General features: G+C 43.8%; 1 protein-coding gene across 2 annotated transcripts in view; it reads left to right on the forward strand.

Moving 5' to 3' along the window:
- Window positions 1–17,851, forward strand: part of SMS (spermine synthase) — a 57,178-nt gene that overhangs the window by 9,967 nt on the left and 29,360 nt on the right. The gene's annotated exons all lie outside the window — the stretch shown is intronic.

Genomic DNA, 17,851 nt, shown 5'->3' on the forward strand with positions numbered 1-17,851 from the left:
TTCTCATTGTTCATCTCCCACTTATGAGTGAGAACATGTGGTGTTTGGTTTTCTGTTCCTGTGTTAGTTTTCTTAGAATGATGGCTTCCGGCTTCATCCATGTCCCTGCAAAGGACAGGAACTCATTACTTTTTATGGCTGCATAGTATTCTATGGTGTATATATGCCATATTTTCTTTATCCAGTCTATCATAGATGGGCATTTGGGTTGGTTCCAAGTCTTTGTTATTGTAAATACTACCTCAATAAACATACGTATGCATGTGTCTTTATAATAGAATGATTTATAATCCTTTGGGTATATACCCAGTAATGGGATTGTTGGGTCAAATGGTATTTCTGGTTCTAGATCCTTGAGGAATTGCCACACTGTCTTCCACAATGGTTGAACTAATTTACACTCCCACCAACAGTGTAAAAAGCATTCCTATTTCTCCACATCCTCTCCAGCATCTGTTGTTTCCTGACTTTTTAATAAGGACCATTCTAACTGGCATGAGATGGTATCTCATTGTGGTTTTGATTTGCATTTCTCTAATGACCAGTCATGATGAGCCTTTTTTCCATATGTTTGTTGGCTGCATAAATGTCTTCTTTTGAGAAGTGTCTGTTCGTATCCTTCACCCAGTTTGTGATGGGGTTGTGTTTTTCTTGTAAATTTAAGTTCTTTGTGGATTCTGGATATTAGCCCTTTGTCAGATGAGTAGATTGCAAAACTTTGCTCCCGTTTTGTAGGTTGCCTGTTCACTCTGATGATAGTTTCTTTAGCTGTTGCGGAAGCTCTTTAGTTGAATCAGATACCATTTGTCAGTTTTGGCTTTTGTTGCAGTTGCTTTTGGTGTTTTTTTGTCATGAAGTCTTTGCCCTTGCCTGTGTCCTGAATGGCATTGCTGCCTAGGTTTTCTTCTAGGGTTTTTATGGTTTTGGGTTTTACATTTAAGTCCTTAATCCATCTTGAGTTAATTTTTGTATGAAGTGTAAGGAAGGGGTCCAGTTTCTGTTTTCTGCATATGACTAGCCAGTTTTCCCAGCACCATTTATTAAATAGGGAATCCTTTCCCCATTGCTTGTTTTTGTCAGGTTTAGGGACTTTTATTTTTTATTTTTTTAAAAAAAGAAAGAATTTTGTGACTGTTAAATTTTTAGTGGAGTTCCTGTAATTTATTTCTTTGAACAAAGGGTCTGGCTTTGCTTCAGAAGGCTGCAGGAACTGTTCAAGTCGTGGTTTGTGCATTTGTCTTCTTACATCATCTGCTCATTTGACACTATGGGGTTAGGGAAATATAAAGAAAGGGGGGATACAACTCTGATACTGTGGCAAGTAGATAACCACTTTGATGTATGGTACAAATGGCTTGCTTATTCTTGTTGCATATATAACAGTGTTGTGCGTAAAAACACTGAATTTTGTAGCCCAACTGTTGGGATTTGAATCCCGGTTCCACTACCTACTAGTGTGTGTGACCTTGGGCAAGTTGTTAATCTATGTGCCTTACTGAGCTGGCTATACTTCGGTTACCCTTAAATAGCAGCTGTGAGAACAGACATCCTTGCCTTGTTTGGACCTAAGGGAGAGAGCAGTCTTTTACCATTTTGAGTATTATGCTAACTGTAGGTTTTTTGTAGATACCCTTTATCAAGTTGAGAAAGCTCTCTTCTATTCCCATTTTTGTGTGCTTATCTTGAATGAGTGTTGTATTTTGTCAGGTTCTTTTTTGCATAAATTAATATAAAATGTGGGATTTTTCTTTAGCCTATTATGGTGAATCACATTTTTCTTTTTTTGAATGTTGAACTAGCCTTGTATACCTGGAATAAATCTCACTTAGTAGTGGCATGTAATTTTTCTATATTGCTGAGTCCTATTTGCTAATGATTTTGTTAAGGATTTTTGTGTCTATACACATGAGGGATATTGGTGCATAGAATTTTTTTTGGACTGTCTTGGTCTGGTTTTGGTATTAGCACAATACTGGCTTAATAAAATAGCGAGGCCTTCCTCCCTATTTTGTGTAGAATTGGTGTTAATTCTTTAAATGTTTGGTAGAACTCTCCAGTGAAACCATCTTCGTCTCAAGATCTCTTTTCTGGAGTGTTTTTTTTGAGAGAGGGTCTTGCTCTCTCACGCATGCTGAAGTGCAGTGGTGTGACCTCAGCTCACTGCAGCCTTGACCTCCAGGGCTCAGGCAATTTTCCTGCCTCAGCACCCCTCCCCCCCGCCAAGTAGCTGGGACTACAGGTATGCACCATCATCCCTGGCTAATTTTTGTATTTTTTGTAGAGACAGGGCTTCCTCATGTTGCCCAAGCTGGTCTCAAGCTCCTGACCTCAAGCAGTCGACGCACCTTGGCCTCCCAAAGTGCTGGGATTACAGGGGTGAGCCACCATGCCTGGCCTCTTTCTGGAGTTTTTAAGCTATAAATTCAGTCTCCTTAACAGTTATAGGACTCTTCAGGTTATTTCATGTTGGGTGAGTTGTGGTAGTGTAGTGGAATTGATAAGAAATCAGAGAGACTGATGGGGTTCACGAGGATATTTATTATTTAGGTGCACTGGCCCAGTTGGATTAACATCCAAAGGACTGAGCCCTGAACAAAGAGTTAATTACCTTTTAAGCATTTCGTGGGACTGGGGGAGATCTGTGCAGGAGGAAGCATATTACAGAAGCAAGAAACAAAGACAGTTATTCAAGTAATTGAGACATGCATGACATCATTTCTTCTCAAGGAAAAACATGTTTTATGACTTGAGTTTATCTGTCTAGTGACTTTGCAGCTGCACAGCTAGAGAAACAGGGTCTTCACAATGCCTGGGAAAGGAGGAGAGATAAGGCTCACTAGGCACAGAAAAACAGGCAGTTAAGTTTTAAAGGACTCCAGCTCTTTCTCTTTCTCAGGGGGAATTGGGTTTTCTTACATACAACTGAGTTTCTGCTTACACATTCTTTAATTTCTTTTAATTCCTATTTCATTAGTTTGTGTTTTTAAAGGAATTGTCCCATTTCATTCTTAAATTGCCACATTTATGTGTGTAGAGTTGTAGTATTCCCTTATCCTATTGGTGCTTTGCAGGGTGTCCGTAGTGATAGCTCCTGTTATTCCTAATATTGGCAATCTTTGTTTTTTTCTTTGTAAGTCTTGCTACAGTTTATCTTAATAATTTTTTCAAACAAATAGCTCTTTGCTTAATTTTTTTCTCCTCTAGTTTTTACCAATTTTTTTTTTGTTTTTATTTTTTTATTTTTTTTGCTGTTATCCTTTTCTTCTTGCTTTGGGCTTTTCTCTTTTTCTAGGTTCTTGAAGTACTACTGCGGGTTAGGGCTTTGAGATTTTAAAGTGGAATTTGGTACTCTTAAGTATTCTCATTCTTTAGCATGCGGGTTCTGTTAATACTAGTTGATAATGTTGCTTCCACGTATTCCTTAAAAAGCAGGAGTCTTAGTTATGTTGGTTGTTAGCTGTTCTTTTTTAAACACAATAAATTGCTAACTTGAATACAGGAAATATTCCTCAGATTATTCTAGTTTCAAATGCTAAGAATGTTCTGAAGTCCTTGGACCAGATTCTGCTCATCTGGCCTATTGTTGCGTGACCCTCCAGCTGAGAATGATCTTTACATCTTAAAAGGGTTGTAAAGCACACACACCAAAGAATATGTGACAGAAACCTGAGTTAGCCTGAACGCTTTACCACGTGGCCCTTTACAGAAAAAGCTGGTCCCCTACCCCCCCCCCCCCCCGCACCCCCGCCTTTAGACCATCTAGGTACAATGATTTTGGTTGCCTGTTTCAGAGTCATCTGGAAAAATTCTGAAGTACAGATTTCCAAGCCCCTCACATGGCTGCCTTCTCATCTGGAATCCATCATAGTTCACAGCCCTCTCCATGTTTGAGTAGTTTTGACTTGTGTCTTTTGTCTTTCATGTTTATTCTCCAGTGGCACGCACTTGTCCAGCACCTCCTAGGTGCTGAGTAATCTCCTTGGGGGCCCAGTTGAATGTGGACTTGGCTAATAGTACCCTGGTAAAGCCACAGGAAGGGAAGGCAGAGGGACCTCCTCAGCAACATGTGTGTCAAGGACTGTCTAATATAAATATGATATATATATTTTTAACATCACACAATTCCCAGAGTCCAAACTGTTTTATCTTTGGAAATGCTATTTCATTGTTGATTCACGGCCTGGCGTAGATGCTCAGACAGAACCCTCGAAGTATTGTTTTTTTTGAGACAGAGTCTTGCTCTGTTGCCCAGGCTGAAGTGCAGTGGTGTGATCTTGGTTCACTGCAATCCCTGCCTCCTGGGTTCAAGGGATCCCCTTGCCTCAGCCTCCCGAATAGCTGGTATTACAGGCACCCGCTACCATGCCTGGCTAATTTTTGTATTTTAGTAAAGACGGAGTTTCACCGTGTTTGTCAGTCTGGTCTTGAACTCCTGACCTCAAATGATCCGACCACCTTTGCCTCCTAAAGTGCTGAGACTATAGGCATGAGCCACTGCACCCGGCCTTGAATTATTTTTAAACACAAAAATGGTATGACCCGTAAGGGATTCTGCCCAGTTAAGGTTAGTGAGAAGAAAGCTGGACGTTCGTGATAGTGATGCAGTGCTCAGAAAGCATATTTCATCCTTCCCATATAATGAAACTGGCAGTCCCACGGTTTCTACTTTGGCAAGGAAATTTTGTTTCCCCTTCTGGATGGAGCTAAAGGAAACCATTGTCATTTAACCAGGGCCAGCCTGTGTCCTCTGTTTCAGCCTGCCCCTCTGTCATGAGGGGGTGAAGGTAGGTTGGTAGCTGGGGGCGTCTCCACACGTCACATGCCACTTTTGAACTAAAAGTAAGGGCTGGTCACTTTACCTGGTCCAGATGCATTCCTAACTCATCTCCTGTTCCCTGACCTCAAACACTGCAAGTCCCCTTTCAAAACCTTCTTCTTGTTACTTCTCTAACTTCTCCTTTCTATTGGGTTGTAGCATGATCCCCACCCCCTGCTTTTCTGTGGGTTCTCAACTCTTTTCCTAATCCTCTGCTTTGGTTCTCTTCCACAGCTCTGGGCCAGAGTTTATTCCTTCCTCTTCTCAAAAAAACATGGTCCTTAAGCTGATGGGGCCTACTGAAGAGCATCGTAGGATACCTTGTGTTGTTTGCATGATTCCTTCCAGGAGAGGTCAAGTGGCCTGGTTATTCAGTGTCTCACAGCCACAAACTAGTAGATAATATTCCTTCCAGATGAAAGGCAGGCTTTAGTATACTATCTTTCGTCTGTGCCTTGTTTTCTAAGTCTTGGCTAGGCTCCATATGGGTTAAATCAGAAGGGTGAGAATGGGTGAGTTTGAATCACTTGGCAACCAGCAAGGTGCTGCCCTCCCCAGTCCCAGTGTCTGTGGGAATTGCTCTCCCTTGCAGTGGGAATGACAAGGCAGGGCAGTGAAATAATTAGCAGCACATTTAAGTTATGCTGTAACTTAGTGCATTGAGTTTTAAGAAATAGCCATTGTGGCTGGTACTCTGTAAACATGCCCATATGGCTTCCCTTAATGCATGTTTGCATGAAAAAAGCTTGGGTGTCATTTCTGTGTTGGTGTTGTGTTTTTCTTCTGTGATTAATTTTTCTTCTCTGGTTGCTCTTCTCTATGAATATCAGAAACCGTACTATAAAAATTAAAGTCCTGTAAATTTCTCATGCCACTGTCCCTGTTCTGTCACCCAGACAGGAGTACAATGGCGAGATCTCAGCTCACTGCAACCCCTGCCTCCTGGGCTCAAGCGATTCTCCTGCCTCAGCCTCCTGACTAGCTGGGACTACAGGCATGCACCACTGCATCTGGCTAATTTTTTATTTTTATTTTTATTTTTATTTTTGCTATTTTTTGAGATGAAGTCTTGCTCTTGTCACCCAGGCTGGAGTGCAGTGGCGTGATCTCGGCTCACTGCAACCTCTGCCTCCCGTGTTCAAGCGATTCTCCTGCCTCAGCCTCCCGAGTAGCTGGGATTACAGGCACGCGCCACTACACCTGGCTAATTTTTGTGTTTTTAGTAGAGATAGGGTTTCACCATGTTGCTCAGGCTGGTCTCGAACTCTTGACCTTGTGATCTGCCCGCCTTGGCCGCCGAAAGTGCTGGGATTACAGGCGTGAGCCACCACGCCCGGCCTTTTGTATTTTTAGTACAGACGGCATTTCGCCATGTTGCCCAGGCTGGTCTCCAGTAATCCTCCAGCCTCGGCCTCCCAAAGTGCTGGGAGTACAGGCGTGAACCACCACACCTGGCCCGTCTGTATTTTGCAGCCATACTGGCCCCTGTTTGTATTTTGCAGCCATACCTCACCGAGATCTGAGAAGGGTTAGGAAAGCTGTGTGGGAACTGGGCACCAGCCACCTCACTGTGCAGCGACAGTGATTGTGCAGTGACAAAGATTGTTTCTCAATCTTTGTTTCATGTTTGCCCTCCCTACCACCCAGCACTTGAGGCCAAAGAACCTTTGTTTAGATATGTTTTGCTGATTCTCTCCCACAACAGCCACTCAGATATTTGGTAGTCTATGATGGATGGGGACATTTAAAGAAGACCATTCCTTGCAGCCCCTTTACCTGATGCCTGTTGCATCTGAGCCTGTGCCTGGTGGGCAGCTTGTGGTGGAGGAGAAGGAGAAACCAACTACCTTTTTTTTTTTTTGTAAGAATGTATGTATTAGTTTTCTATTGCTGTATGATAAATTACCACAAATATAGTCACCTAACACATAATCACAGTTTATGTGGATTAGTAATCTGAGAATGGCTCGGCTGCATCCATTTTTATTTTATTTTTTTGAGACGGAATCTCTTTCTGTCACCCAGGCTGGAGTGTAGTGGTGCCATCTTGGCTCACTGCAACCTCCGCCTCGTGAGTTCAAGTAATTCTCCTGCCTCAGCCTCCCAAGTAGCCAGGACTACCGGCGCACACCACCACACCCGACTATTTTTTTTGTATTTAGTAGAGACGGGGTTTCGCTATGTTGGCCAGGCTGGTCTCGAACTCCTGACCTCAGATGATCTGCCCGCCTCGGCCTCCCAGAGTGCTGGGATTACAGGCGTGAGCCACTGTGCCTGGCCAGTTGGGTCTGCTTCTAAGGATCTCAAAAGGATGTGACAGAAGCTGGGCTGTGTTTTCATTTGGAAGCTCTGCTGGGGAAGAATCTTTTTCCACATTCATTCAGATTATTAGCAGAATCCACTTTCTGGGAGCTGAAAGACTGAAGAAACCAGATTCTTACCGACTCTTGGTTGTGGGCTTTCCTCAGGTCCTAGAGACTGCCCACAGCCTTTAGCCACCTGGTCTTCCACCTGGTAGTTCACAGTGTGGCTGCTTTTTCAAGGCAAGAGAAAAATCTCTTACTCCACTGTGCTAAACAGAGTCTATCATATCATAACCATGGGGTGAAATCTCATCACCTTGTCATCCTGTATTGATTAGTAGGAAGTCACGAGTCCTACCTACACTCAAGGGGAGGAGATTATTCAAGGACCTGACTCATTGGGACTCACTAGGTATGTGTGCCTTAGTGAGTGATTGCATATGAGCACAGACAGAAGTGATATGGCAAAATTAAATGTCATCTCAATAAGAGATTAAGATTATATGACTTTTTGAGTTAAAATTACTACATTTTAGAAAACAGTGAATATAGGCCAGGTTTTTAATATCGTTGCCACCTTAGATGTTTTCCAAGAAGATAGAAAAATTCTGGTTGTATATAGGCTATAATACACCTGTTTGCAGAAGCACCTGGAAAGCACTGACAACCCCAAAATATATCAATTTTTGTCCTATACTTTTGTGTGTGTGTGTGTGTGACAGAGTCTTACTGTGTCACCCAGGCAGTGCAGTGGCGCAATCTTGGCTCACTGCAACCTCTACCTCCTGGGTTCAAGCGATTCTTCCTGCCTCAGCCTCCTGAGTAGCTGGGATTACAGGTGCCCACCCCCACGCCTGTCTAATTTTTTTTTTTGTATTTTTAGTACAGATGGGGTTTCACTGTATGTTGGCCAAGCTGGTTTCGAGCTCCTGAGCTCAAGCGATCCACCTGCCTTGGCCTCCCAGAGGGCTGCGATTACAGGTGTGAGCCACAGCACCTGCCCTGCTATATGCTTTTTTTTTTTTGGAGATAGAGTATTGTTCTGTTGCCCATGCTGGAGTGCAGTGGCGCAGTCTAGGCTAACTGCAACCTCCGCCTCCCGGGTTCAAGTGGTTATCCTGCTTCAGCCTCCCAAGTAGCTGCGACAAAAAATTGAAAATATTTATATCAATAGTTTTTGGGGTATAGGTGGTTTTTGGTTACATGGATAAGTTCTTTAGTGATGATTTTTGTGCACCTGTCACTCGAGCAGTCTACACTGTACCCAATATGTAGTCTTTTATCCCACACCCGCTTTCCACTCTTCTCTCGTAGCCCCGAAAGTCCATTATGGCATTCTTATGTCTTTGCATCCTCATAGCTTAGCACGACAGTTATAGGTGGGGACATATGATATGCTTTTCCATTCTTGAATTACTTCACTTAGCCTAATGGCTTCCAGTTCCATCCAAGTTGCTGCAAAACACATTATTTCATTCCTTTTTACGGCTGAGTAGTATTCCATGGTATATATACCACATTTTCTTTTTTTTGAGACGGTGTCTTGCTCTGTCACCCAGGCTGGAGTGCAGCAGTGTGATCTCTGCTCACTGCAACCTCCGCCTCCTGTGTTTAAATGATTCTCCCGCCTCAGCCTCCCAAGTAGCTGGGATTATAGGTACGCAGCACCAACGCCCAGCTAATTTTTGTATTTTCAGTAGAGATGCTGTTTTGCCATGTTGGCCAGGCTGGTCTTGAACTCCTGACTTCAAGTGATCCCTGCACCTTGGCCTCCCAAAGTGCTGGGGTTACAGGCATGAACCATCATGTCCGGCCAGTATACCACATTTTCTTTATCCAGTCGATCAGTGGGCATTTAGGTTGGTTCCATATTTTTGGAATTGCAAATTGTGCTGCTATAAACGTGTATGCATGTCTTTTTCATATAATGGCTTTTTTTTTTTTTTTTTTTTTTTTTTTTTTTTTTGAGACTGAGTCACTCTTTTGCCCAGCGTGGAGTGCAGTGGCCTGATCTCTGCTCACTGCAACCTCTGCCTCCTAGGTTCAAGTGATTCTTCTGCCTCAGCCTCCCGAGTAGCTGGGATTACAAGCGTCTGCCACCATGCTGGGCTAACTTTTGTATTTTTAGTAGAGATGGGGTTTCACGATTGGGGATTCACGATAGGGATTCACGAATTAGCTGGGTGTGGTGCTGCGTACCTATAATCCCAGCTACTTGGGAGGCTGAGGCAGGAGAATCTCTTGAACACAGGAGGCGGAGGTTGCGGTGAGCAGAGATCACACTGCTGCACTCCAGCCTGGGTGACAGAGCAAGACACCGTCTCAAAAAAAAGAAAATGTGGTATCTATACCATGGAATACTACTCAGTCATAAAAAGGAATGAAATAATGTGTTTTGCAGCCTGTTGGCCAGGCTGGTCTCGAACTCCTGACCTCAAACCTTGGCTTCCCAAAGTGCTGGGATTATAGGCGTGAGCCACCACACCCAGCTTTGTTTTTCAGATAATGGCTTTTTTTCCTCTGGGTATATGCCCAGTAATGGGACTGCTGGATGCAATGGTAAGTCTACTTTTAGTTCTTTAAGGAATCTCCATGCTGTTTTCCACAGTGGTTGTACTAGTTGATATTCCCACCAGCAGTGTAAAAGTGTTCCCCTTTCACCACATCCACACCAACATCTATTATTTTTTGACTTTTTAATAATAGTCATTCTTGCAGGAGTAAGGTGGTATCTCATTGTGGTTTTTGCATTTTCCTGATAACTAGTGATGTTGAGCATTTTTTCATGTTTGTTGGCTGTTTATCTTCTTTTGAGAATTGTCTGTTGCCCATGTCCTTTGCCCACTTTTTGATGAGATGGTTTTTTTCCTTGCTGATTTGAGTTCCTTGTAGATTCTGGATATTAGCCCTTTGTCAGATGCATAGTTTGTAAATATTTTCTCACACTCTGTGGGTTATCTGTTTGATGATTATTTCCTTGGCTGTGCAGACACTTTTTAGTTTAATTAGGTCCTGTTTATTTATTTTTGGTTTTGTTGCATTTGCTTTTGGGTTCTTTTGTCATGAATTCTTTGCCTAAGCCAGTGCCTAGAAGAGTTTTTCTGATGTTATCGTTATTTCCTAGAATTTTTATGGTTTCAGGTTTTAGATGTAAGTCTTTGATCCACCTTAAGTTGGTTTTTTGTGTAAGGTGAGAGATGAGGATCCATTTTCTTTCTTCTATGTGTGGCTTGCCGGTGGAGAAACCAACTTCTGAGACTTCTCCATTGCCTTGGCAACCTTGCAGTAAGTGGGATTCTGAAGGCTCAGCTTGTTTGGGATTTTTGGGGAACAGCTTTATTGAGATATAATTCATATGCCATATAACTCCTTTATCGAACATGTACAGTTCAGTGGCTTTCAGGATATTTGCAGAGTTGTGTGACCATCATGAAAATCTACTTTAGAACATTTTCATCACCTCAAAAACAAACCCTGTGCCCCTTAGCCATCACCCTTATTCCTCCCCACCATTCTTCCCAGCCTCTGGCAACCACTAATCTGCTTTACATCTCTATGAATTTGTCTTTTCTGTTTTGTTTTTTGAGGTGGAGTTTCGCTCTTGTTGCCCAGGCTGGAGTGCAGTGGCACCATCTTGGCTCACCTCAACCTCCGCCTCCCAGGTTCAAGCGATTCTCCTGCCTCAGCCTTCCTAGTAGCTGGGATTATAGGCATGTGCCATCACGCCTGGCTGAGAATTTACCTTTTCTGGACATAACAAATAGAATTACTTTTTTCGGTTAGCATAGTGAAAGCTACTTTCACTTAGCATAGTGTTTTTAAGGTCTGATTGTGTTGTATGTAGTGTGTATCAGTACTTCATTCCTTTTATGCCTGAATAGTGCATGGATAACCACAGTTTGCTTATCCATCTATAACTTGATGGCAGTTTGGGTCATTTCTACTTTCTGGCTATTACATATCATGCTACTGTGAACATCTGTGTTGGCTTGGGTTGTGTGTCATGAGCTTCATTTCCTCATCATGCAGCTGTTGTAAAAAGGACTAGATATAGGGCTGTAAAGCCAAGCCACGCCAAAGGACCACCTGCTTGACCTAGAAATTCATTAAGCTTCTAATATCTGAGAAGTCTAATAGGCAGATCCTTTTTTAAAATTAAAAAGTTAAATTTTTAATTGTAAACTAAAATTTTCTTTTGTGAAATTGAAGGCTTTTTTGCATATCACTTGATTTCTGTAATCTGGACCTGCTGCCTGTCAGTCTTCATGCTTTTGATGGACCTAGCACATTCTGAGTTCAAAAGATGCTCTCAAACCCTTAGGCAGTGCTCAGCCATGGGTTTGGGTGAAAAGGAGACTTGAGGGATGCTGTGCTCTTTGTCATTCTTTCCAGAGGGGTTATGCCAGTGGCGTTGGTGACTCCTGAAGAGATACTTCTTTAACTTGACTCCTGAACAGGTACTTCTTTAACTTGGTGTAATTTATGTAAATTTTAGTGCACCAGTTCTGAGTTTTGACCAATGCATACAGTTGTGTAACCACCACTGTTATCAAGATTAGAAACATCTGAACGGGCTTTTAAAGCAGCTACCTGATTTCAAATTGGATTGGAATCCAGTTTCCTTTCCTCTTTTAGGTTTAGGGGTCTATCAAGAAAAACCAGAAAGCTGCTTTATGTGTGAAGGGAAATTGTGCACAACCTGAGCCTGGCTCTCAGGTTATCTGACGTTAGGATCTGGGGTTTAGGAGAAAGGATGCCTGCATTTGTGCTCCCCCTTGCAGGGGAGTTGCAGACTGGCTCTATTGCCAGCCAGCTCGCACACCGTCTTCCCATGGAGAAAGTGCAGATCTCTGAAAGGAGCAGGCAGGGAGGGGCTGGGTGTAAGCCTGACCAAAGGTGGGGGGGGCCCCTTGGACTTAGGTGGCAAAGTGGTAAGCATGGGTGGGGAAGGCGTGAGTGAGTGTCTCTGTGTGTGTGTGTGTGTGTGTGTGTGTGTGTGTGTAGGGGCACTGAGAATAAAGTGTTGAGTGAGGGCATGGAGCTCTGGAAATCTCGGCAGTTCTGTGGTGGCTGGGGCTGCAGTTGCTGGAGCAGTAGGTGGGCTGGAGGTTCAGGTTTGGATCTTATCACTTGGCATGATGTGATGATGGTGATGACTAACCACTCCTTGGAGCCAGTTCTGGGAGAAACCTAGGAGGGAAAGGGGCTTGATAGTGAGGTATGAAATTTTCAGTCTTCATAACTAAAAATATGCTTGGTGAGAATAGAAATTCATCTCCCAACTTCACAAGCCAGGTGCTCCTTGACCATGAGAGAGCTGAAAGGAGTGTGAATGTAAATCTGTTCCAACCGCCTCATTTTGCAGAGGAGAATGTGAAGGCTTTGGCCTGTCGAGTCTGATGGCTCTGCCTAAGGGGAGGGATGGTGACCACACACAAGACAGTCCGAGTTGTGTAGCCTTCAGAAAGCACCCAGTGTGCTCATGGCCTGAGTTTTCTTAGCTAAAGTTTATGAAGTTGAAAAAACATTCACAAGCCAAAGTCACAAGTAGAGAGATTTTTTGTTGTTGTTTTTTGTCTTTCTGGATGTGTAAGAATTGCATATTTCCTTAGGGCAGCCTCTAATGGAATTTAGTTAAGGAGGATGTTAGATTCTCAAAGCTGAAGGAGGAGCAGTAATATAACATGTATGTCTTTTTTTTTTTCCTGCCAGGTTTGGTTTTGATTCAGAGTGACTCCCTGGCCTGGTAAGGTTGGCTAGTACAGCTAATCTGCTTTATGCACACAGGGCTGCGTATCATATGGATCGGTGATTAAATAGCAGTAGAAAACCATGAGGGAAGGAAGGAACTGACGTTGATTCTGGGTTCTATAGAGGATCCCTACAAAGTAGTGTTTCTACTTTATGAGGAAATTAGGTCTGTAAGTGAAAAGTCCTGGCTAGCGAGTTTGGGTGGGGTGGAGAGACTCTGATGGGAGGCTTGGGGGGGCCTGTTATGGGGACTGTTAAGTGGCTGGTGATGTAACCATTGATGAGAGTAGGGAAGTAACAAGCCTGATTTTAATTCGAGACTTGTGATTGGAACAGTGCTGGGAGCAGTTGCACAGGAGGCAGGTTCCAGCTAGATACACAGATTTGCGCTTCGGGCCTCTGGAGCTGATATTCAGGGTAGGAAGAATGAGGTTCTCCAGGACGGGCATACAAATGGTTCCCTGGTAGAAAATGAGGCAGGAGGTGAAGCTTAGGACTTGATTCTTTTTCCCCCTTCCTGTCTTCCCTTCCTTTCCTTCAGTAGTGCTGTATTTAATTTGGACTAGTTTATTCATTTTAAGTTATTGTTGAACAAACACACAAAGTAGGCAGTGGGCTGGAAATGGGGGCATTGCGTTGTTCAGTAGACAAAGGACATGTTTTGCCTTGGGAGAGGTCACTGTGTTTCTGAGCACTTTGGAAGGCTGAGCGATCTACTAGTTACAATATCTTGGCCATTGAAGTGAATTTTCTGAGAACTTCTGCCAAAGAAGAACATTTCATTGGCCTAGTTTGGATGACTATGTCTCCTTGAAAGTAGTGTGATGAGCTCTTTTAGCATTTGAATCTATCTTCACATTTTCTTCTGATTTGTGGACATTTACGACCTTGCTATCCTGTGTTCTCAAGTTTGGGTATATTCTGACCTCAGGCTCGTTTTCACCTGAGTATAGAGCATGTAGTAGTTCTCAAGGGATTGTGTTGCCCCTCTCCTGCCTTTGGGGCAGTTGGGGTGGGGGGTCTTTTATTGACAAGCAAAGACATTCCTGACATTTACTGAGTATGACGGTTTACCAAAGTCCTGTGAAAGACGGGGCAGCCTTTCTTACCACATTGTTAACCTTGCCCCTGATAGCAAGGAACCCTGATAGCGCAAGTCTGATTTGTTTGGTTATTTTATAAGTTCCATGCTAGACAGGCTTAAAGGTTGAAATTTGGAATAATTCCAAAGCATGTTCTGGGGCATGTGCCAGGTTACCCTTGGCTTCAGTTAGTAAAGAGTTCTAACTTTTTTCAGCCCTTCTGTTGAGCATTTTCTATAACTTTTTCGTGGCTTAATGAGTATAAGTGGTCTGGAAATGGTAGGGATTTTCTTTTCCTTTTTTTGTGTTGGGTGATTTAGATTAGTGGTTCTCAACTGTGGCTGGACATTGGAATTTCCCAGGGAGCTGTTGAAAATACTGATGCCTGGGTCCCACCCCCACATTTCTATTTAATTGGCCTAATGTGTGGCATTGGAATTTTTCAAAACTCCCAAGGTGATTATTATTTACTTTTTGAAATAGGATCTCACTGTTGCCCAGGCTGAAGTGAGGTGGCGCAATCATGGGTCACTGCGCCTTCACCTCCCAGGCTAAGATGTTCCTCCCATCCCAGCCTCCTGGGTAGCTGGGACTATAGGGACGTGCCACTATGTCCGGCTAGTTTTTGTATTTTTGGTAGAGACAGATTTTGCCACGTTGCGCAGGCTGGTCTCGAATTCCTGGGCCCAAGTGATCCTCCTGCCTTGACCTCCTAAAGTGTTGGGATTACAGGCGTGAAACACCATGCCTGGCCTCCCTGGGTGAATTATAATGCACAGCTAGGATTGTAAACCACTGGTCTAGATGTTCTTGAACCACTGCAAAAATATAGTAATAAAGGATGATGAATTCAGCCAAATAAAATAATTTTTTATTTGCCCACAAAACATTTATTGAGCACCTGGGATCAAGATGACTAAGTGAGCCACCTCATGCTTTTGCTTTGTTTTCCCTTAAAAAGCCCTGATTTGGAAAGAGATACTACTGCGGAGTTTTCAGCTCTAGCCCCCCTCCCTGGAGTGTCTTCCCCAAGGGCTGGATGACAGGGGAGGCCCCAATCAGGAGGAAGGTGAGGATGAAGGGAGGTGAATGGTGGGCAAAATGATGGTGTCCCCATAAGGCCCTGCAGACACCTTCCTGGCAGGGCTAGCATGCTCAGATGCCCACGGGGACCCGGCGGCCGCACAAATGAACAGGGCTTGTGGGTAAATGAGCTTCCAGAAAGACTTTCAGTTTTGGCCTGTTTTTACTGAACTTGGTGAGAAAGCCTATAGTGTGGGAACAAGTAATGCTTCAAGTCAGATTTCTTGTATAGTTTTTCCTTCAGTTTGAAACCTGGCCGGAGGACTTTCTTTAGCCCACACGGTGCTTTTTTGTCAATTGTGCCAGTTAGAAAAAGGGGATGGCCACTACACTGGGCTTGGCCAGCAGTCAAATCCTTTGCATAGATCAGACAAAGACCCCCCTTTCCTTGGCCTAAGGGATGAGGTTCATCCCAGCTCAGCCACCCAGGCCAGGGTCCTCGTTCACTGCACAACCTGGTCAATTACACGCAGGGTGGCCTTGTCTAGATTGTTCGTTCACCAGCATGGGGGTTTGGGTTCTGTTTTGTAATGTGCCAACAGAACCATCTTGAGGCCATTTACCAGGAGTGATTATTTGTTTTATATGCTTTCAAAACAGAAAATATCTGTTCTAGCCAAGAACAAATTGCTTAATTTTAGAATGGCTCTTCAGATTCAGGGAAAGTTCTGCCTGGCTCGGTACACTCAAGCCACCTCCACAGTGGGCTGGCCCACCATACTTCAGTGACAAACGCAAAGTGAACAAGGTTAGTTTATCTTACCAAGTTTGAAATCAGATTTATTTTAGTGAAGTAGAATTCAGTCTTAAATGTTCTGGGGATATAATTCAGACCTTGGCTTTTAATTTCCTGAAACCAATTTCAGAATAGCAAAGCAAGCTAGATTATTTTCTGCCAAATGACTTTCCCAGAGGCACAGTTTTGCTAGGAACAAATGAGAGCTTAAGGATTCATTGGGCCACCACTGCTCGGTGTTTACAGATGCTTGTGCTGCTGTGAAAGTGTGACGTGGATTCTGCACTGGTAGTCTCTCCCTGATGTGGGACTTTTTCTTGGAGGTTCTTTGATTTTGGCCATCTGTAGGGCTTGACCACCCTGACATCCATCCCTACCCAAGTCCTCGCAAGTTTCAGCTGCATCCTCACTTTGGCTAGCCAGACCCCTGCATTCTGAGGGGGAGGAAACCATTTCTTTGGGGGTAAACACCTGTTGGTGACTTTCGGAAGGGGTTCCTCTAGTTCTTAGGGCTGTCTGAAGTCCCTTTGCTTTTTCTCTTCTTCCTCTCTCAGTTGCTGATACCCCACGGGTCTCAGGGTTGTGGCGCATTTATTTCTACCTATACCCATTTGGGGATTTAGGGTTACACTCTGTCATCTCGTTTTGTAGTCCCAGCTACTTGGGAGGCTGAAGCAAGAGGATCACTTAAGCCCAGGAAGCAGAGGTTATAGTGAGCCGAGATTGCGCCAATGCACTTCAACCTGGGTGACAGAGGGAGATCCGGTCTCAAAAAATAAAAATGTTGTCCATGAGTTTTGGCTGGGCTATCAACTGCTCTGTTTGGCAATTCTGAATATTAAATTATGTTTTCACTGCCACTTTTAGTATTCTGTTTGCTATTGTTAAAGTTGAAAATGAATTTTGGGCAGGTGTATTAGCTTGCTAGGGCTGCTGTAACAAAGTACTACAAACTGGATAGCTTACAATGGCAGAGATGTATTCTCTCACAATTCTGGAGGCCAGAAGTTTCAGATCAAAACGTGACAGGCCCATGCTTCCCCAGAAGGCTCTAGGGGAGAATCCATCCTTGCCTCTTCAGCTTCTGGTGTGCTTGTAGCTGTCCTGGGCTTGGCGTGTGGCTCTTAATCACTCCAACCTCTGCCTCCGTCTTATGTCACCTGCCCCCTTTTCTCCCTGTATCTTTTCTTCTGTCTCTTATAAGGGCACTTGTCATTGGGTTTAGGGTCTGGGTACCTGGATAATCCAGATGCTTTCATCTCAAGATCCTTAACTTAGTTACATCTACACAGACCCTTTTCCAAAGAAAGTCACATCCCCAGGTTCTGGAGATTAAGACGTGGATATATCTTTTTGGGGCCACCGTTATACCCACTACAGTGGGAGAGGGTGAAATCTTCTGATTTTTAAATGGCAACTAATTTACACTTTAGTCTGTTCAGGGACTGGGTGCAGTGGCCCATGCCTGTAATCCCAACACTTTGGGAGGCTGAGGCAGGTGGATTGCTTGAGCTCAGGAGTTTGAGACCAGCCTGGGCAACATGGTGAAACCCCATTGCTACCAAAAATGTACAAATTTAGTTGGGCATGGGCTGGGCGCGGTGACTCATGCTTGTAATCCCAGCACTTTGGGAGCCTGAGGCGGGCAGATCATGAGGTCAGGAGATTGAGGCCATCCTGGCTAACACGGTGAAACCCTGTCTCTACTAAAAATAAAAAAAAATTAGCCGGGCGAGGTGACAGGCACCTGTAGTCCCAGCTACTTGGGAGGCTGAAGCAAGAGGATCACTTAAGCCCAGGAAGCAGAGGTTATAGTGAGCCGAGATTGCGCCAATGCACTTCAACCTGGGTGACAGAGGGAGATCCGGTCTCAAAAAATAAAAAAAGTCTGTGCAAGCCAGAATAAGACATATCTGTCCATTTTGGCCTCCAAACTCCCCGTTTGTAGCCTTCATTCAGTGGCCTTGGGAACACAGTTCTGAGTCACTAGAGATAGACTCTTTATGCATAGTGAACAAGTCCTTAACATCCCAGTTCTAGTTTCGGCACTACTTAGTTTATGGCAGAAATTCTAACGTCA

Source organism: Rhinopithecus roxellana, chromosome 7 (genome assembly GCF_007565055.1).
Source record: "Rhinopithecus roxellana isolate Shanxi Qingling chromosome 7, ASM756505v1, whole genome shotgun sequence".
In the NCBI taxonomy this organism is placed as follows: domain Eukaryota; kingdom Metazoa; phylum Chordata; class Mammalia; order Primates; family Cercopithecidae; genus Rhinopithecus; species Rhinopithecus roxellana.